General features: G+C 38.6%; 1 pseudogene; it reads right to left on the reverse strand.

The window, feature by feature from the left end:
* Positions 1 to 5,205: 5,205 nt before the first annotated feature.
* LOC109456673 (large ribosomal subunit protein eL21) lies at positions 5,206 to 5,685 on the reverse strand (annotated as a pseudogene).
* Positions 5,686 to 21,099: the final 15,414 nt, after the last annotated feature.

The raw sequence follows: 21,099 nt of genomic DNA on the forward strand, positions 1-21,099 counted from the left end.
GATGAAATTGTAGGTGCAGACTTAGCAGTATACAGAACATCTACACAGGCGTATGGATGTCAGACTAACAAATAGCTGAGTCAGGGCTCCCAGCACGTTTCCCATGCAGAACAGAGGACTTCGTGCACGGAAAGTGCTTAGCCCAAGATCTTCGGATAAGGTTGCATATCTGTAAATAGGCCTATGTGGGGGCAGAGCCCCAGAAAGTAGTTTCCAGGCTCTCGGCCTCACATAGACAGGTGCTGGCTCAGGTAGTAAATGGCCATCAACTGTGATGGGATGGCCATCAGCTGTGGCTAGTTGGCCGTCAGCTGTAACCAGTGAGCCATTGGCCACTAATATAACTGCTGTGGCTACGCTAGGAGAGAGAGGAAAGAGAAGAGAGAAAGAATGGGGGCTAGCAAGAAGATGGCGGCTGGGCTGGCAAGCATGGATGGCGGTTTGCGGACAGTGTGGATCCAGCCTCCAGTGAGAGTATAGTGCCGCCAGAGAGAATATAGCGGTATGACTCCCCTACCTATGGCTCCGTGGGTGTTCCCTTTTGGCCTCACCATATCCTGCGTTCTTGTATGGGGAGCGGGAGCAGAGACCCCGCAGGCCGCCCTGCATAACAGCCTACCTGTTTACATTTTAATTCATTAACTACTTTTCATCACAAAACACATATTTTAATAACCATCTTAATTCTCCTAGCTCTGGGATAAACTTTATATAGATAGCACATTTGTTGGATTCAGAAAGGCCAGAGCTACTTAAGAAATTTCACTAACTTGGTTTGTCATCCCTCCTCTGGGATACTAAGAGGTCCCTTCTATTGAGGGTTTCTACTACCAGTTCCAATCATGATAAGAGTCACCCATGGAAATTAAATTGTTTCTGCTTGGCTCACAATTAATAATCTCATTTGTAAAAATTGTACCAGCCAGGATAATTGGTTTTCTATGAAACCATATAATGTAAAAATATTGCAGATGGTATGTGTGGGGGCAGAGCCCCAGAAAGTAGTTTCCAGGCTCTCAGCCTCACATAGACAGGTGCTGGCTCAGGTAGTAAATGGCCATCAACTATGATTGCATGGCCATCAGCTGTGGCTAGTTGGCCGTCAGCTGTAACCAGTGAGCCATTGGCCACTAATATAACTGCTGTGGCTAGGCTAGCAGAAAAAATGGGGGCTAGCAAGAAGATGGTGGCTGAGCTAGCAAGAGCGGATTGCAGACAGGCGGATGCCACCAGCGAGAATATAGTGGTATGACTCCCCCATCTATGGCTCCATGGGTGTTCCTTTTTGGCCTCACCATGTCCTACATTCTTATGTGGGGAGCGGGACCAGAGACCCCGCACGACAAATGGCACAGCGAGCAGGGTCTCCTGCACAACAGTATGATAATCTAGGAAATGAATATTAATACTCTTTGTCTCAACTAATCAATCAAGGAAAATCTCTACGCTATTTTCTGTTATAATTTAAGACATGTTTGCTTATAACGGCTCTCAGACATCTGAGAAGTATACTCACACGATTTACCAAAATTAGAGCTTCCACCCTTCATGTCTTTATGCATGTATGCCCCAGTACTGTCACCACAAAAATGAGGCCGTGGAGAGGGAAGGGGTCTGCCGTCTGGAAAAGATCCAGATTCCATCACGGAGTTTTAATACCTCCACCCTAGTGGTGTCTCAATGCCTTAGTTCTTTCACCTGTGTGCCTGAGATACTGGTTTCCATTGCTTTGTGTATGGGTTTCTTCCTTTGGCTTAGGATGTCTTATTTATTTAAAATGCTGCATCTGAGACTGTACCTAAAATTGGCAATGACAGAAAGTGAAACTGTATGGACTGTATCCTGCTTGCTGCAATGATGCTAGAATACAAACTCGCTTTAGTTAAATGCTGACAAAATAAGATGGCGTTTGAGTAGATGCTTCAGGATAAGATAGTGGTTCCTTCATAAAAGTAAGAACAAGTCAAAGCATTGTCCAAGGTGGGGAAATCGACCAATGGTATGTTTATGCCTGATAGCCAAATAGGAGGCTGGTTGAGGGACATTGTACAACAGTGGTTACGTTCCTAACTGTTGCTGTTGTCAAGAGTATTTTTAGTATGGTCTTAAACAATGCTGCACAGACACTATTCTGCTGGTTTACAAATCAGAGGATCCTACAACCAAAGAGACCAAAAATGACTCAAATAAACACAAAGAAATTGTAGGAGACTGTCATGTGAAATGAATACAGTGGTATAGATCTCAAATCTGATAAACTGCCTATGTTCTGTGTGGTCAGCTTGACATTTTGGGATAAGGAAGGACTAAGAGGAGGGACTGTAAAAGAAGATTTTCCATATGTAGCAGCATGTGCCCGGGAGATATAAAACCTGAATGTTGTATTTCATCACAAATGGTACTAATGGGGCCGGCCCAGTGGCTCAGGCGGTTAGACCTCCATGCTCCTAACTCCGAAGGCTGCCGGTTCGATTCCCACATGGGTCAGTGGGCTCTCAACCACAAGGTTGCCAGTTCAACTCCTGGAGTCCCGCAAGGGATGGTGGGCTCCGCCCCCTGCAACTAAGGTTCAACACAGCACCTTGAGCTGAGCTGCCGCTGAGCTCCCAGATGGCTCAGTTGGTTGGAGCGCGTCCTCTCAACCACAAGGTTGCCGATTCGACTCCCACAAGGGATCCGCAAGGGATGGTGGGCTGTGCCCCCTGCAACTAGCAATGGCAACTGGACCTGGAGCTGAGCTGCACCCTCCACAACTAAGACTGAAAGAACAACAACTTGAAGCTGAACAGCACCCTCCACAACTGAGATTGAAAGGACAACAACTTGACTTGGAAAAAAAAAAAGGCCTGCAAGTACACACTGTTCCCCAATAAAGTTCTGTTCCCCTTCCCCAATAAAATCTTAACAAAAAAAAAACAATTGGTACTAATGGGTTAAAGCTGATAAAGGACCATGAACTTTGAGTGACCCCAGTGCACCAGACTTATGCAGGACCTAAATGACCAACAGACAATCAGATTTGCTTTAGCCACCTGTATACAGGTCTGTGGATTCATTCGGTTCTCTATAGAGTGCTGGTATCCAACGTTTAGCATAACCACCTTTGTGGGGACAGAGCCAGGAGTGCAGTTTCCAGGTTCTTGGCCTCACATGGAAAGGTGCTGGCTCAGGTAGTAAATGGCCATCAACTGTGACCAGTGAACCATTGGCCACTAATATAACTGCTGTGGCTACACTAGCAGGAAAATAGGGGCTAGCAAGAAGATGGTGGCTGAGCTATCAAGCGGTGGAGTGAGGGTTGCGAACAGTGTGGCTCCTGCTTCCTGTGCCGCCAGCGAGAATATAGTGGTATGACTCCCCTATCTATGAATCCGTGGGTGTTCCTTTTTGGCCTCACCATATCCTGTGTTCTTATGTGGGGAGCGGGAGCTGAGAACCTGCATGAGTCCCCATGTGACAACCTTTTTAGTCCTTTAAAAAATGTTTACAATATATAAAAATTTAATGGTGAAATACATTTTGTTATTGGAGTGAGGAGATGTGCTCTGTTAATGTTTTAATAAAGGCAGGCAGTGTCTGTGGGGTCAGAGCCAGGATTTCAGGTCAGATGGAGTCTGCTCTGCCATTGACTTAGATATTTGCCACGGCATTTGGAAAATTGAAGTTGAATTTGCACAATTCTAGGTGTTTAGAAAAAAACAACCACCATTTTTCTTTCCCCTCAGGGAACTACTCAGTGAGTTTCTTCACTGGTTCCCTCCCCTGGCAGGTTAATAGACTCAGCTTTGGATTTCCTCCACCTTTAGTGGTCTTTATTTGTTGAAAAATACTTTAATGCTGTGTTAGTCTGCAGGACCTTTGCTCTATGAAGAAGGGAGTAGTGCCAATTATGACTGAAGCTGAATTTCCTATTGCCAAAAGGAGAGGGGCTCAGAATCTGAAAAAGAGTTTTCTCACACCCTATATGCCCTATGGATTAACTGTGTGGATTAAGATTTTGAGGTTCAAACTCATTGTACAATATTAAAGGCTATGAAATGAAAAAAAAAAAAAAAAAACAGCAAAAAACCCTTTCTCTTCATCCTCAACCCTCAGCAAACTTCCCAACAGAGAACATAATAGTTTCTCATATATTGCCTTATATGACCTTGTTTTTTTTCATAGATGGGATCATAGTATTCAAATTATTTTATTTAATATAGCTAGGAGATCTCTCAATAAGAGCACATGTAATCAACTTTGATCTTTAAAGCTGTACAGTATTCCATTGTATAGATACAAAATAATTTAATTAACCCACCTCCAGATTTGTGGATATTCAGGTTGTTTCCTTTTTGTTTTTTTAATATAAGAAACACAGCTACTCTTTAAAAACTGAGAGGAATTAAAGCTCAGTAGAAAAATGGGTAAATAAACAGAGCACAGAAAAAGAAAGGCAAATGGCCCTATACATACAAAGAGATCTTCAATCTCAATTATTAGAGAAACGTAATGAAAACTACAATAAGATACCAATACCACTTCTCACCTATCAGATTGACACAAACCTGAGTGATTGATCACAGGCTTGGTTAATGAGGCTGTGAAGAGACAGACACCCTTACACATTGTCAGTGAGGGTATAAAATGTTGCAGCCATTTGAGTGACTTTAGCCAACAAAACTACTTGTGCATTTACCCTTTGATTTAGTAATACCACTTCTAGGAATTTACCCTGAAGACTTACCTCCACAAATATACAACAACCTGTAAGCAGGGTTATTCATTATGGCACGATTCGTAACATTAAAAGATCAGTTCAAAGGCCCATTAATAGGGGACTGATTGAATAAAATACGGTACATCCACCCAGTTGCAATAGTTCGTTGGTTCTATTGATTTTTCAGTGTTGATCATATTGATTTTCACAAATGACAGCTTATCCCTTTACTTTCAATGCTGATATCTTTTCATTTTCTAATAGCATTGTACAGCATCTCTGGTATAATTTTACAGGGTAGCCATGGTAGTAGACAGCTCTTCCTTCTTCCTTCATATTAAAGGGAATGCTTTTAGAGTTTCTCCATTGAGTAATTATTTTTCTAATTCACTGTGGGATTCAGCTAGCTAACATTTTATATAGGACAGTCAAATATATGTTCACATATGACATTAGCCTAATTGACTTTTTTTTTTAACAGTACAGGGGTCTTTTATTTTTTACAGTTATGCCATAAATTCATAGAGAATGGGTTCCAGTGGCTCAGGCTCCTTTCCATTGGTTCTCACACAGCGGCTTCTCTGGGTGGGGCAGGCTGGCGTTTCAGTTGATCCCAGGTATGTTTCTCTTTGGCTTCCTTCTTTCCCTGATCATTTTCCTTCACCCATTTCAGGAAGCTGTCTCGGCTCTTAGAGTGCTTAATATGCTCAATACGAACATTAATTCTCTTGGCAAGAATCTTGCCCTTGACTTGTTTGTTTACAACAACGCCAACCACATGCTGGGTAACACTGTAGACCCTTCCAGTTTTGCCATGGGAACATTTGTGAGGCATTCCTTTTTGAAGAGTGTCCATTCCTTTGATGTCTACAATATCACCTTTCTTGTAGATATGTATGTACGTGGCCAAAGGAATAACTCCATTTGTTCTAAGGCCTAGAGAGCATATAGTGGGTGCCTTTCCTCTTTCTGTTTGTGTTGGTCATTTTGACAAGCTACTGAAAGATGGCAGTCACAGCCAAAATGAATGACTTTTTAAATATTTTTATCCAGTTTTTGGGTTCACAGTCACACTAGCCTCATAAAATGAACTTGGCAGCTTTTGCTCACTTTCTATTTTCTGAGACAACTGGAATATAATTAGAATATCTGTCCCTTGAAAATTTGGTGTAATTCACCTGTAAAACTGGGCTTGTGCTTTTTTGGGAGAAGTACTTAATTGCAATTTCAATTTCTTTAATGCTTATTAGTCTATCCTAATTTCCGTTTTCTTCTTTCAATATTAGAATTTTATATTTTTCCAGAAATTTATCCATTTTGTGTGGATTTTCAAACATTGGTGTGTATATATTATAAAATTGTTTTACAACTTGAATCTCATTTTTATCTTCAGTTATTTCTCCTTTTCCATTTTGATTTTGTCTGTTTGCTTCTTGTCAGAGCTTTTAATTTTCTCTGTCATATTTCTTTTTAATTTCATTGATTTCTTCACATTCCTAAGTGATAGAGGGTAGACAAGGGACTTGTTTTTCTGCATTGAGTCTTAAAACTAGTGGCTTTTAATTGTATTAAAACTTAACACATTATAAAGGGGAAAAAACTGATAAGGGAAACATAATAGTAACTCAGCTTCAACAGAACACTAAAACAATTTGTCACTGACTTTTGAAGAACTTAGGAAAGACTGTTCACATGACCAGCCCACCTGACATCCATTATCCAGGCCACCGGACATCTGAAAGATCTCTAGCTCAGCTCAATCCAGAGGCTAAGAATGCTGGACTGATGCTTCTCAAGAACGTACTTGTTCTGTAAGAATTCTTAGCTTTTCTTTCTTCTTCAGAACCCTATTGCCTTGTTGCATTTCTGGTTTGCAAATCCAAAGGCCCATGAATAAATCTTTGCCATTTATTTCTTGAAAAGAAAATGGTCAATGAAATAGGAATTAGTGATGCTTTACCTTTTATACACGTAGTTGTACTTCTTACTGTGTTACAGTTATGCTCTGCTTAATGATAGGGATATGTTCTGAGAAATGTGTCATTAGGCGATTCATCATTGTGCGAACAGCACAGAGTGCACTTCCACGAACCAGGATGGCATGCGGTGGCCTCCTACACACCTAGGCTATAGGGTACAGCCTATGGCTCCTAGGCTACAAGCCTGTACAGCATGTTGCTGTACTGAATAGTGTAGGCAATTGTAACACAATGGTGTTTCTATATCTAAACATAGAAAAGGTACAGTACATATACAGTATTAAAGTGCATGTGTGCGTGCGGGGTGGGGTGGAGGGGCACATGCATGGCTGTTGGAGGGATGTGCCATGGGAGAGAGGAAGAAAGAGAGGGAAAGAAGGGGAGAGAAAGAGAGAGCAGAGATTGAAAGAGACCCAGTGAGAAAGCTTGAGATGAGAAATAATAAAAGGGAGAGTAGGGGTGGGCAGGGGGGCGGGAGAGACAGAGAAAGAGAGAGAATGAGCAAGCCATGGAGGGAAGAATGGGACAGAGAGAGAAAGAGAAATGGAGGGAAGGGAAGTGAATCTGTATGCATATCGTATGTATGTGTGTTCAGGGGTGGGTATGGAGGGATTGGGGAGGTGGGCTCATTTCATTACCCTCCTCCCCAGGTCCATTCCTTCACTCTCTCACCAGGTCTGGGCCCCAGCTTTGCCTGAGTGGCTGCATGATGGGTGGACAGTATGCTGACCCTCCTCATCTATTTTAAACCACCCAGAGCTATCAGTAAATTCAACATCATAATTGGGTCCAAACTTTTCTTTCAACATCAAATACAAACTTTTTGCTTATAATCTTGTGTTTCCCCGAAAATAAGACCTAGACAGACAATCAGCTCTAATGCATCTTTTGGAGCAAAAATTAATGTAAGACCCGGTTGTATGGTATTGTATTGTATTGTATGGTATGGTATGGTATGGTATTGTATTGTACTGTATTAGACTCAGTCTTATAGTAAAATAAGACCGGGTCTTATATTAATTTTTGCTCCAAAAGATGCATTAGAGCTCATTGTCCGCCTAGGTCTCATTTTCGGAGAAACACGGTCTTATGGACCCACTAGCGGTGTATATATGGTCTGTTATTGACCAAAGCATTGTTATGCTGCATGACTGTATTTATATGAGCATAGTAACAGAATTTTGAAACAATTAGCATAATATATTAACACGTGTTTAGATCATAGAAAAAGGAAGATAGCAGATGACATAAATATAAGGTTAATTGTTAAAGCACTAGAGAATTAAAGATGGGATTCTGGAGAGGGTTTTTATAGCTGTTTAAGTTCCTTTCTGTTTCCTTTAAAAAGTTTTTATGGGCCGGCCTGGTGGCTCAGGCGATTAGAGCTCCGTGCTCCTAACTCCGAAGGCTGTCGGTTTGATTCCCACATGGGCCAGTGGACTCTCAACCACAAGGTTGCCAGTTCAATTCCTCGAGTCCTGCAAGGGACGGTGGACTGCGCCCCCTGCAACTAGCAATGGACCTGGAGCTCAGCTGCGCCCTCCACAACTAAGACTGAAAGGACAACAACTTGACTTGGAAAAAAAAAAAAGTTTTTATTATGAAAAAATTTCAAGCATACAGAAAAGAGTAGTATAATGAACATTCATAAAACTATACTTTAGATTTAACAATTGTTAACTTTTGGGCATATTTGTTTCATTTTTTTGTTGTTGTTAAAGTATTTTAAAGTAATTTACAGGTATTTTTTTTTAACCATTAAATAGTCTCACGAGCCTCTTCAAAAAAGTAAAGGTATTTTCCTACATAACCATAATACTATTGTTTCACTTAACAAATTTAACACACATTCTTTAATATACTTCTAAGGCCATATTCGGACTACTGTAGTACCTCTCAAGTGTCTCATATAGTTTTTTTTAAAAAAAAATCAAGATTCAATCAAGAACATATATGTATTAAAAAAAGAGAACATATATGTATTACATTTAATTGTTAGGGCTCTTAAGTCTCTATTAATCTAAAACAGACTCTCTACCGGTCATTTTCCCCCATGACAATAACTTGTTGAAGAGGCCAGGATAGTTGTCTTATGGAATGTCTCAACTTCTAGGTTCATCTGATTGTTTCCTGTAGATATCATTTATTTTGCTCCTCTTTCCCCTATATTTCCTGTAAACTGGAAGTTAGATCTAAGTCTTGATTGGATTGATTTGAAATATTTTGACAAGAATTGTTTCGTAGGTGATGCTGTTCACTTCATATTACATTGCACCAGGAACTTGTAAACCAAAATTAATTTTAGACTGTAATAAAGAATAAAGGCGTTTATTTGAGCAAAAAGGAGCTGCAGGGGTGGCCAGTTAGTTCAGTTGGTGAGAGTGTGATGCTGGTAACACCAGCGTTGCCGGTTCGATCCCCGCATGGGCCACTGTGAGCTGCACCCTCCACAACTAGATTGAAACTACTGCTTGGCTTAGAGCTGATGGGTCCTGGAGAAACACACTTAAAATAAATAAAAGTTAAAAAAAAAAAAGTTTAAAAGAAAAAAAAAGGAACTGCAGCGATGGAGACACAGATTCAGGTAGCAACCTAAATTGTGATCCACTGACACAAAGGGGAGGCTGCCTTTTAGAACCAAAGTTCCCGCTCAGGTTCTCAATTAGGTCCGTTATGTAAATGAGGTACCACATTGTGTACTTCTGATTGGATGAGGCAGGTCTCAGTCCGTTTGTAGAAAGACAAAACCAGGGATTTTCTATAGTGGTTGACGCAGACCGTGTAAACAGTCAGGGCATCGTGCGAGAAGTCAAGGAAGGGTTCAGTCTGAGGTTGTTCCCGGTGTACAGAGTACGTGAGAAGCTTCTGTCAGCAAATGGCTGCTAGGCTCTTATTATTCATAAAATTTGGGCCCTTGGTTGACTGTGGAGAGTCCATCTCAGCAGATAAATTCCTTCTCGGGGTTCACATTAAATGAATCTTCCCGGGGTCCACAAGGTACACAATGTGTGGTTGTTGCCCCTATTCACCATGCTGAGAATGAGCCATGTGTTTGGGTGGTGACAGCGTCCATCGAACAATTATGTTTATGATGGGATAATCTGGCACATGCAAACATTCACGCATCGCATAACAACATTTCAGTCAACAAGGGATTACATATACCACAGTGTTTCACAAGATTATAATGGAGCTGGAAAATTCCTATTGCCTAGTGACACCCTGGCCGTCTTAATGTCGCAGTTCAAAGCACTACACAGATGTGTATTTACCATTGTGTTACGGTTGCCGACAGTATTCAGTACAGGAACACGCTACACAGATTTGTAGCCTAGGATGTATATGTGAGTCCTGTGGGGGTAATTAGAGTGCTACCTGGAACTCTTGGTGTCTATGCAGGCATTGACGTGGGACTGGAAAGTTCAAAAAAGTTTTCCAGGCTAGTTAGAATAAGAATGTAGCCTTTCCTTATGCCTCAAACTTCATAATGTTAATAATTTTGTGCGAGTGGTTAAAGTGACTCCATTTCATATATTCCCTATCTTCACTCTGTCCTCACCTGTATAAAGTTCTCCAACAGACTTTCAACTAATGGTTTTAGCATCTGCTGATAATTGTCTGAATTAACTATTTAATAAGAGTTGGCAAAACTTAAACTCTATCTTGTCCTACTTTAGCTGGCATTCTTTTCTGAAAAAGAGCTTTCCCTAATCACTTAGGAATGTTTGGTTACTCTGAAATACATTTCTTACTGGAAAGGTGAGATAAATGCTTAATTCTTTCCCCTTAATTAACAATTTTCTAATAATTGGTTAGTGGAAATCATCTCAACTTTCACTGGTGTTCACCGCCATCACCTTGCTCCTGCATACCTTGGACATAACCCTGTCTTTGAAAACGTCTTTTTTTTTTTTTTAACAAAAGGTTTCCCAAGCCTCTATTGACCATTTCCTGCTCCAAAGTTAGAATCAGCCATTTCTCCAAGCGTCACTATTTCCTCTTTGTAAGGAATGGTTTTCAGAGATCAATATCTAGGTCTAGCTTGTCGTTTTCACACTCATTCCCTATTTTCTAAACAAGAACAATAATAGCTCTCATTTATTTATTGTTGCCCGCATGCAAGGTATTCTACGAACATTTTATTATTGTAACTGGTTTATTGAAAAGTTTCAATTCAGTAGAACATAAACAAGAAGTGATTTTATTTCTTGTACCATCATGCCTTCAACTATGCTCTGACAAGACCCTCTTCCCCATGCCTAAATGAGGCACATATCATTACCTTTCCATCACTTTTTACTCAAGAAAACAATCCAGTTTGGTTTAACTCTTTATTTTTCATATCTAATTCAAGGCAATTCCCCTCTGTTTTCATAGAGTGGGCTACAGGGACCTGGTGTTTGGCATGGTCTGCTAATTGACTCCCTCCTACTTGTCCCACTTCTAGGTTCTATTAGGTTGGTGCAAAAGTAATTGCGGTTTAAAAGATTAAAAATAATTGCAAAAACCACAATTTTGCACCAAACTAATACCTCTTTCAGCATTGAAGAATGAAAAGAGATGGTGAAACAATGCAAATGTCTTTTTTTGAGGAGGTTCATTTCTTTTTTCCTTTAAAAAATTTTTTTAAACTTTTATTTGTGTTTTCCAGGACCCATCAGCTCCAAGTCACATGGTTGTTTCAATCTAGTTGTGGAGGGCACAGCTCACAATGGCCCATGTGGGGATGGAACTGGCAACCTTGTTGTTAAGAGTATCGCACTCTAACCAACTAACTGAGCTAACCGGCCACCCTGAGGTGATTCATTTCTTGAGATATAATTCACATACCATAAAACTCTCCATTTTAAAGTGTACAATTCAATATTTTTTTTAGTATATTCATAAGGTTGTGCAACCATCGCCACTATCTAATTCCAGAACAATTTCATCACCTCCAAAGGAAACCCAGTACCCATTAGCAGTCACTTCCAATGCCTCTTCACGCCCCCAACCTTCCTTCTACCCCAGCTCCAGGCAACCACTAATCTATTTTCTGTCTCTATGGATTTGCCTATTTTAGATATTATATATAAATAGAATCATACAATATGTGGCCTTTTAGTTCTGTCTACTTTCACACTTGTTTTCCAGGTGTATTAATCATGGCTGAATAATATTCTGTTGTACGCGTTCATATGGATATATCACGTTTTATTTGTCCATTCATCAGCTGAGGCACATTTGAATTCCACTTCTTGGCTGTTATGAATAATGCTGCTAGGGATCTTAGAGTACAAGATTTTGTGTAGATGTATGCTTTATATTTTAGGGCATATACGTAAGTAATTCCTGGATCATATGTTAACTCTATGTTTAACTTTTTAAAGAAATTGCCAAACTACTTTCCAAAGCAACAACACCATTTTATATACCCAGGAACATTGTATGAGAATTCTAATTCCTCCACATTCTCACCAAACACTTGATATTGTCTCCTTTTTTTTTTTTTTTTAATTATCACCATTCTTAATGTGTATGTGGTTTCTCAATGTGGTTTTGATTTGTATTTCCCTAGTGACTAATGATGTTGAGCATCTTTTCATGGGCTCACTGACCACCTGTATACCTTCAATTAGAAAAATGTTTATTCAGATCCTTTTTCCACTTTTAAATCGGGTGACTTATCTTTTCATTATTGAGTTTAAGAATTCTTTACATATTCTGCATACTAGACCCTTGTCAGAAAAATATTTTCTCCCATTTCTTGAGTTGTGTTTTTTCTTTCTTAATAGTGTTCTATGACGCACAAAAGCTTACTTTTTTGATGCAATTCAATTTATTTAGTTTTTATCTTGTTGCCTGTGATTTTGGTGTCATATTTAAGAAACCATTATCTAATCCCTGGACAAAGTCATGAAGATTTATTCCTATGTTTTCTTTGTAGAGTTTTATACTTTAGATCTTACATTTATATCTTTGATCCATTTTGAGCAACCCCCTTTTTTTGCTTTTAAATAGACTTTATTTTTCAGAGCAGTTTTAGGTTCACATCAACTTTTATATGTGCTATGAAGTAGGGGTCCAACTTCTTTCTTTTACATGGAGCTGTCAAACTGTCCCAACACAATTTGTTGAAAAGGCAGTCCTTCCTTTCCCCATTGAATTGTCTTGCATCCTTGTTGAAAATCAATTGAGCATAAATGGGCTTTTGTTTTTGGACTCTCAATTCTATTCCGTTGGTTTATATGTCTATCCTTAGGGCAGCACCACACTGTTTTGACTATTGTAGCTTTGTCGTCAGTTTTGAAATCAGGAAATATGAGACCTCAAACTTTGTTCTTTTTCCCCCAGATTGTTTCGGCCTTCCCTGGTCCCTCGCATTTCCACAGGAATTTCAAAACCAATTTGTCAATTTCTACAAAGAAGCCAGCTGGGATTTTAGTAGGGATTCCATTTAATCTGTAGATCAATTTGGAGAGTTAGCTTAACAATATTAAATCTTTTGGTTCATGACTATGGGATGTCTTTCCATCTGTTTAGGTTTTCCTTAATCTCTTTCAACAATGTTCAGTGTACAAGTCTTTTATTTAGTTTGTTAAATCTAATCCTAAGTATTTTAGGCTTTTTGATGCTATTATAAGTGGAATTGTTTTCTTCACTTTCAGAGCAAATGTCTTTTTACTTCACTGGGAGCAACTGGAATCCTCTGTTGGTGGCTGCGGTTGCACTTAGTGACACTGGCTGATCACAGAGGCTTCTATGGGTGGGCATCCAAGTCTGGCTCCTCCTGTGACACATGTGTGAGCTTCTTGAAGGGCCCATGGGTCCCCACAAAACACAGTTCCCTCGTGTGGGATACTGATCTCCAGTTCCAGGATTCCAACCTCGCCACTCAGCTACTGCCCTACTGGTACATTCCTTAGCCTCTTCTGGGTTTTCCTCCCTGCAGTATGCATTCTCTGCAGTGGGATTCAAGGGAGAGCTCAAATACAGCTACCATGTTTCCCTGAAAATAAGACTGGGTCTTATATTAATTTTTGCTCCAAAAGACACATTAGGAGGTATTTCCAGGGGATGTCTTATTTTTTCATGTAAAACAATCTACATTTACTCAAATACAGTCATGTCATCTTCTTCTGGAACATCGTCATAATGTACTAAATGTGTCCGTCTGGCTGGCGATCTTAACTGGGGCTTATTTTCGGGGTAGGTCTTCTTTAGGGGGAAACACGGTAGCTCCCATTCTGTTCATTTCACAGGTAGGGGCTCACTTTCCAGATATTGTTTAAGTTACAATAACAGTACAGTAATCCAGATGGTGCATTAAGATAAGGCACAGGGCTAGAAGAAGAACCTGATAGAACCTATACAGAATCCAAAATATATGTCAAAAGTTGCCTTACCCTTGCTTGGGAGAAGGATGTCATTTTTCGAGAAAATGTTTCTGAACTATTTGTAAAAAAATAAAACCACACACAGTAAATTCTAGGTGTATAAAAGTAAATTCTAGGTATATAAAAGGCCTAAAATTTGTAAAAAAACAAAACTTAAAAAAATTAGAAGGAAATATAGGAGAATAGCTTTATGACCTTGGAGTGGGGAAAATTTTTCTTTAAAAGAAGAAAAAATTAGCATAAATTTAAAAAGCCTAATAAATCTGATCACAAAAGGACACCAGTATAAAAAAGTGAAAGATCAAGTTCTACACTGGGAGAAGATCTTGGCTTCATATAACTAGTGAAGAATATATACACTGACTATAGAAATATTTCTAAAAATCAATAATAAAATACAACTAGCCCATCTGAAAAGTAGTCCAGGCAGAAAGGGAGATCCAAACTGCCAGTGAAGGCATGGAGAGAATACTGAGTCCTACAAGGAATCAGTGAAATGCAAATTAACAAAATAACAACATTTTACACTCTTCACATTAGTAAAGAGTTAAAAAAAAATCTGAAAACATACAGTACTAGTTTTGGACACTCATATTCTGATGGTAATTTTTGATATTTTTGTCAAATTGACGATGTGGAAACACTAAGACTTCATAAACGTCACCAGAGAAACTTGCGCACACGCATCAGGAGGGGGTTTTATAAAAATGTTTATATAGCAAGGTTAAAGAAAAAGCAAACAAAACAAAAACCCTGGAAACTCACCAGATGTCCATTAATAGAAGATTAGATAAATGTTAACACACTCATACAGTGGAATACCATAAAGTAGTTAAAATAAATTAATTGGAACTATCTTACATATCCATAGGATAAATCTCAAAAACATAGTGTTGAGCAAAAAAAAAAAAAAGAGCAAGTTGCAGAAAGATGCATGCAATAAAACTTACATATTTGTACAATACATACATTAAATATATATATATATATACAAAATGTTTATTATATATTGTATTCATACTATATATGTATATACAATGTATACAATAAAACTTAAAATATAAAAACAATTCTGTCACTTACGGGTACATTTATATATGGGAAAAACACAAGAACAGGTATGGAAATATAAGCACCAAATTCAATAGGGAGGGAAGGAAACTGGGTCAGGTTGGGCTACACAAGTTCATCATAGTTTCTACTTGTTTTGTATGCCTGAGATACTTCATTAAAAGCAACAAACAAAACCAAAATAACTTCCAGTGTTGTGAGCTGGCTCCAAATTCAATTTTCTGTAAACTCTTTTATTCAGTTCTGTTTACAGCCTACTGTTTCCAAAAAAGGTTGTCTGCTCTCAGCCTGGTGACTCAATCAGATTTTAACTTGAACCTCATGACTAGAACTCCCCTTTGTCTTGGGGAAGCCAAATACTTGCTTCCAGTTAGCAAGTCTGAACAGGAGTTGCTTCCCACTTTGTAACCAGTGTTCTCTATTCAAAATATTGCAATATTGTTTTCCTAATTTTCAGAGAAAGGGGCACTCATGAGCTGGATACAGGATACCTTTTGGGACATGGGTTCAAGGTGTGGGCTGTCAAATTTGTCAGCCCATTTTAGGACTACAGAAATAGAGTCAGGATTAGCTAGTTCTAGTTCTGAGTCTGTCACTAACCAGAGGGACAAGAACTTCGGTGAATGAACCTTCAGTTTCCTCACAGTCAGATAAGGGTAGTTGTTGAATGATCTATAAGGTACCTTGTTGATCTAACTTTCCATGATTCTAAGGCAGAATCTGAGGCTCTGTCAAAAAATTCCTTGGCTCTGAAATTTCTCTCTTCTATCATTTCCATCAAGCTGGTTGGATAAATACTGGTGCTTTCAACTCTCTGGTCAACTTTTCGGGCTGCTATATTTTTCATATGTCCAAGGTGAAAGTACAAATAGTCAAATTTACCCCCCGGGCATTACAGTGATAAATGTCCTGCCTGCTCATCAAGGTACAGACTGGCAACGTCTTTGTCATTTACACTAGCAGTTGTCTGGTAAATCCCCTGAAGGCGTTGGTAGTCTCTTTTATTTTCCCAGTTTTCCGCTGCTTGACACTAAGAGGAATCTAATTTATTTTCTGAGGTATGGTACAAAAACTTTTTCTTTAAATTGACACTTTGCATTACCGATGGACATAGAGGGTCCACTGGTAAGAAAGGCATGACCTTGGCTTTTGAATTTATATAAATGTAAAATATTAAGTTCTGTGGGAGTAAGAACCGTCAGCTTCTAGTCAAACCTGTTATTTTCAAGAGTTGGCAACTATCTGTTGCAGTCAGGAATTACAGGTTGAAACCAACTAAGGTCAGTCTTAATTCACGTGGGGTTTGAATTCAAAAGAGAGGACAAAGGGAAGTGGAGTTTAGCTATCACACAGTCAATAGCAGGGCGGGTGCCTAATCCCAGATGACTCAGAACGCGGGTGCACTGCGGTACAGGATGCAGAGAAACGTAGTGTGGCCAAGTTCGCGAGAGAAGACACAAGTTCTAGAGCTAAAACTGGCACCAGCAAAGATAAATTTTGGGAATTGATAAAATCAGAATACCTTTGAGGATACTCATTTAGTAACTGTGAACAGATTAATAGCAAGTATACTATGATTGATTTAAAAATTAGATGAAGCAATAAGGAAAACTAGAAAACATGGCATGAATGAATATAAGTAGATTATCTGAAATGAAGAAAAAGTTCTTGAGTTACTGCAAACAGCAGAATGCCAGAGAATTTCATCCCATAGGAAACTAATAAATAAGACTAGCCAGGAAACATGGCAAATACAAATCTTATAAATAATTTAAACATTTGCTGATTTTTTTAAGGCATCATTTAACTTTTAAACTGCAAGCTGGCAGAGGGACAGACTCTACCTCCATTTCATGTACTACATAATGTAAGTAATGTGGCATAAAAACAAAAGAAATGCAATTGTGCAATTCAGGAGCAGCAGTTGAAGATTCCCAAGTACAACAATCAGGCAGTACACTGATTTACGAGCTAGTTGGAATGATTTTATCCTTAACATAAGTGAACAAACGCAGACCAGGATCTGTTACTTTCGCTACGGCAGACACAGTGAGGCAGTTTCATGTACACGTCCTGATCTGGCTAATGAACTCTTTTCTCACTTTGCTCTTTGGCTGTGAAGTGTATGTGTGTATGTGGTGGTCTACATGTCAAAATATGCCCATTTTTATAAATATTATTGGCAAAATTCTAAATGGCCTTGTTAAAATGTGAAGATTTAGGCTTTCTCAAAATTATTAGAATAAATAAACCCTGTCCAAATGGAAACTATTCTAAATCATCCTTATAGTTCTGAGAGTCTGTACTTGTCATAATGGCTTCAGGGTTTTATTTGGTATAACTCAAGAAACATCCCCTTCATTCCACCTCAGCTGTTTTTTTATCCCACCCTCACCTGCTGAGTGTCCACTTGTATGTTTCATCATTATAATATATAATATAATATATAAGTCTAGTAACTTCTGCTTTCCCTACTACATTGAGTTCCTTAAGTGTAAAAATTGTATTTTTTAAGCTACGCATACCCAAGAGCAGGTCAATTTCTGGCAAAGGAGAGGCTATTAGATAATGCATAAATGAAAGCAAATTGCCCCTTCCTTGGTTTTGAATGCTTCTAAATAGTTCTTTGCATTTGGATGGGTTGACTTTTCCGTTGGCACAACAATCCATCTGTGAATTGGCATGGATAGTGTTGCTTCAGAGACCTCACTGATGGCAATTCAAAAGGAAATCCCCAAACTAAAATTCTCTGTTGGGTTACTTACTTTTCAGCATTTGCCCTTCGTCCTTAGTAGGTAAGGACTGTTCTTCGAAAAGCCTGAACAGACCCAGATTGTGACACATTGGACAACAGGTAATGTTTAAGGGGCTATTCGATCATTTCTCTTGCATCAGAGCTGGCCATAGAACCACCTGGATTTGTCATGCTTCTCACGGTAAGAACACTGACTTTCACACTTCCTTGTTACTGAGAAGTGGGGTTTTGTAATAGTAATTTCACTAGTTGTGACAACACTGGAAACTAGAACTAGCCTCTCCATTAAAGATGTGGTGACCTTGATGCTTCTGACTAGGCTAAGTGACTTGTCTGGGTCACACAGTGAGTTGACAGCTATGAGGGCACCCCCGACTCCATCAGTTTTCCAGTAACTGCCACTATGGTGTTTAAAGAGGGCCACACTGATAGTGTAACATCTCGCCAGGTGACAAAACCCATGAGAGGTGAGCCAGGTACCTGTATTATCTCCTTCAGTGGGTTTGACTTACCAGGTTAAGTCAAATAAGGAGAGTAATTGCACTCAGGGAGTGGTTACAACATGATTTAGCAAACCAGTTTCTAATCTGTTTTCATCACATGCAAAAGACACACCCCGCTTTTGCTCACACATTTCTGTAACACACACACCATTTATCTAGCAAAGAGAATACCTGTTCCCCAAGTAGCACAAATCCAGATTCCATATGGCCATGACACAGATGTTGATCGTATGTATTGCTGCTGTTCTTCCTGAATTTTCATTTCTGTAGGCATATTCTCTTCTTCACTGACATTATTGAAGAAGATTAAGTAAATCTATCTAATTGGATGTAAGTAAGTACCTATTACTTAAGTATTTAGGCTAACCTAGACTAGAAGATACTGCCTATCTGAATCATAGGAAGAGAAAAAAATCCTCTTACCAAGAGTTTAGTGATTTCTGTTTGTTAGGGCATGCTATCAAATCCTTTAAGAATGACTTTTAAAATTATAAAAAATATGTTTGTAGAATAAAATGAATAATGCAGACATGTGTAAAAAATGACCAATAATTTTACCACCCAGAGAGAATCACTTACTAATATTTTGATGTATTTGCTTCCAGAAAGTTTTCTATGCCCAAGCTTCACTTCCTATATGAACTGATACCTAGGGCAGGCGCGTATCAATCAGTTGCTAAGTAGAGCCATAACCAGAAAGCAGAGAAAAACAGGTAAAGCTGAAGATATTAACGAAAACATCATCCTCAAAATTGTGAAGATAATTAGGAAAAGGCATAAAACCATAAAACTTACAGGCCTTTAGAGACCATCAACGTGGTCTACTCTGTAGATAGCACCCTCACAGAGGATATGCCTGGTTGAGAGCTGGCATAGCCACAACTAAAGTGCAGGAGCCAAGGCTTTTGGCATAATCTCGCTGTTCTTAAAATGCTTTTAACTGACTTTATCATATGCATGATTGGATTTAATGATTGATAAACTTGGCTTTGAAATGAACATTATTGTACGAGATGGGAAGAACACTAACATGTCAGCAGATTCTTTTTAACCCACCCGTTTGGTAGAGATTAAGTCCATTACTTAAGTGTTTATTCAGAGAATGTTAGAATAGCAAAAATCTTTAGAGGTCCTATATAGTTTATGCCCCTATTCTATAGATAAGAAAACTGAGGCCGAAAGAGGAAAGATGATTTGCTAAGGATGCTCAGCTAGTTTGTGGCAGAACTGGGAGTAGATCTCATCTCCTGACGCTGAGGTTCTGAAAATAGTGTAAAATGTAGTGCTCATGATCATCAAAGAGAACTTCAAAACAGCTTATATACATTGGATGAATGGGTGCCCACTTATTCTGCCTTCAATTGAACTATTACAATTGTAATAATGAACCTAGGCAATGGTCATCAGTGACTGCCAATTTCACAAAGAGAGACATTGGGAAATTAGGTGCCAATGATGGATGTAGGAAGTAGTTTTGCCAAAAAATTCATATGCGAATCAGAATAAAGCATGTGTCACTATCAAGTATCTAGAGGACAGAAAAACATGTTAGAGACTCCCAGGAATACAATCAGAAAAATATAGAATGTGAGAAGTTTACAGGACAAACAACTTTGTTTCTTCACTAAATAAATATCAAGGAAAATGAAATGCAGGTGGGAAATCTACATATTAAAAGAGCCCTAAGAGACAAATCTATCAAATGCAATGTATTGGCATTGTTTGGATCATGATTTGAAAAACTGAAAAAAATTATAAGATAGGTACATTGACACCAACCTTACAGAAATAAAAAGGATCTTAAGGGAACAGTATGAACAACTGAATGCCAATAAATTAAGTAACTTAGGTGAAATGGATAGATTTCTAGAAAGACAAACTACTGATGCTGACTCAAGAAGAAATAGAAAATCTGAATAGACCTATAACAAGAAATTGAATTAGGAATAAAAGAGCAGAACAAAATAAAACAAAACTACCCACAAAGAAAAGCCAAGGTCTAGATGGCTTCACTGGTGAATTCTACGAAACATTTAGAAAAGAATAAATGTCAATACTTCACAAACTCTTCCAAAGGAGAAAGGGAACAAATAGGAGGGAATACTTCCCCACTCATTCTGTTACTTTAATTATTAATTATTCTGATACCAAAACTATTAATTACTCTGATACCAAAAACAGACATCACAAGAAAACTAGAGACCAATATCCCTCATGAATGTAAGTGCAAAAGTCTTCAACAACATGCTAGCAAATCAAAATTCAGCAACATATAAAAAGGATTATATGACACCATTAACAAATGGGATTTGTTCCAGGAATGCAAGGTTGGTTTGATATCTGAAAATCAATCAACGTAATACACCATATTGATAGACTAAAGGACAAAAAACACCTGATTACCAAAATAGACACAGAAAATGGATTTGACAAAATCCAAAACTCTTTAAAAATAATGATAAGATACTCAGCAAACTAGGAATAAAAGAGAACACCCTCAATCTGGTAAAGGCCATATATATGAAAAATCCACAGCTAACATCATATTTAATGTTGAAAGACAATACTTTCCCCCTGAGATCAGGAACAAGACAACGAAGTCCACTCTTTCCACTGTTACTCAACATTATATTGGAGGTTCTAGCTGGGAAAATTAGGCAAGAAAATGAAATAAAATTGATCCAGATTGGAAAGAAAGAGGCCACAACAATCTCTA

This window comes from Rhinolophus sinicus, linkage group LG01, assembly GCF_036562045.2.
Source record: "Rhinolophus sinicus isolate RSC01 linkage group LG01, ASM3656204v1, whole genome shotgun sequence".
NCBI lineage: Eukaryota > Metazoa > Chordata > Mammalia > Chiroptera > Rhinolophidae > Rhinolophus > Rhinolophus sinicus.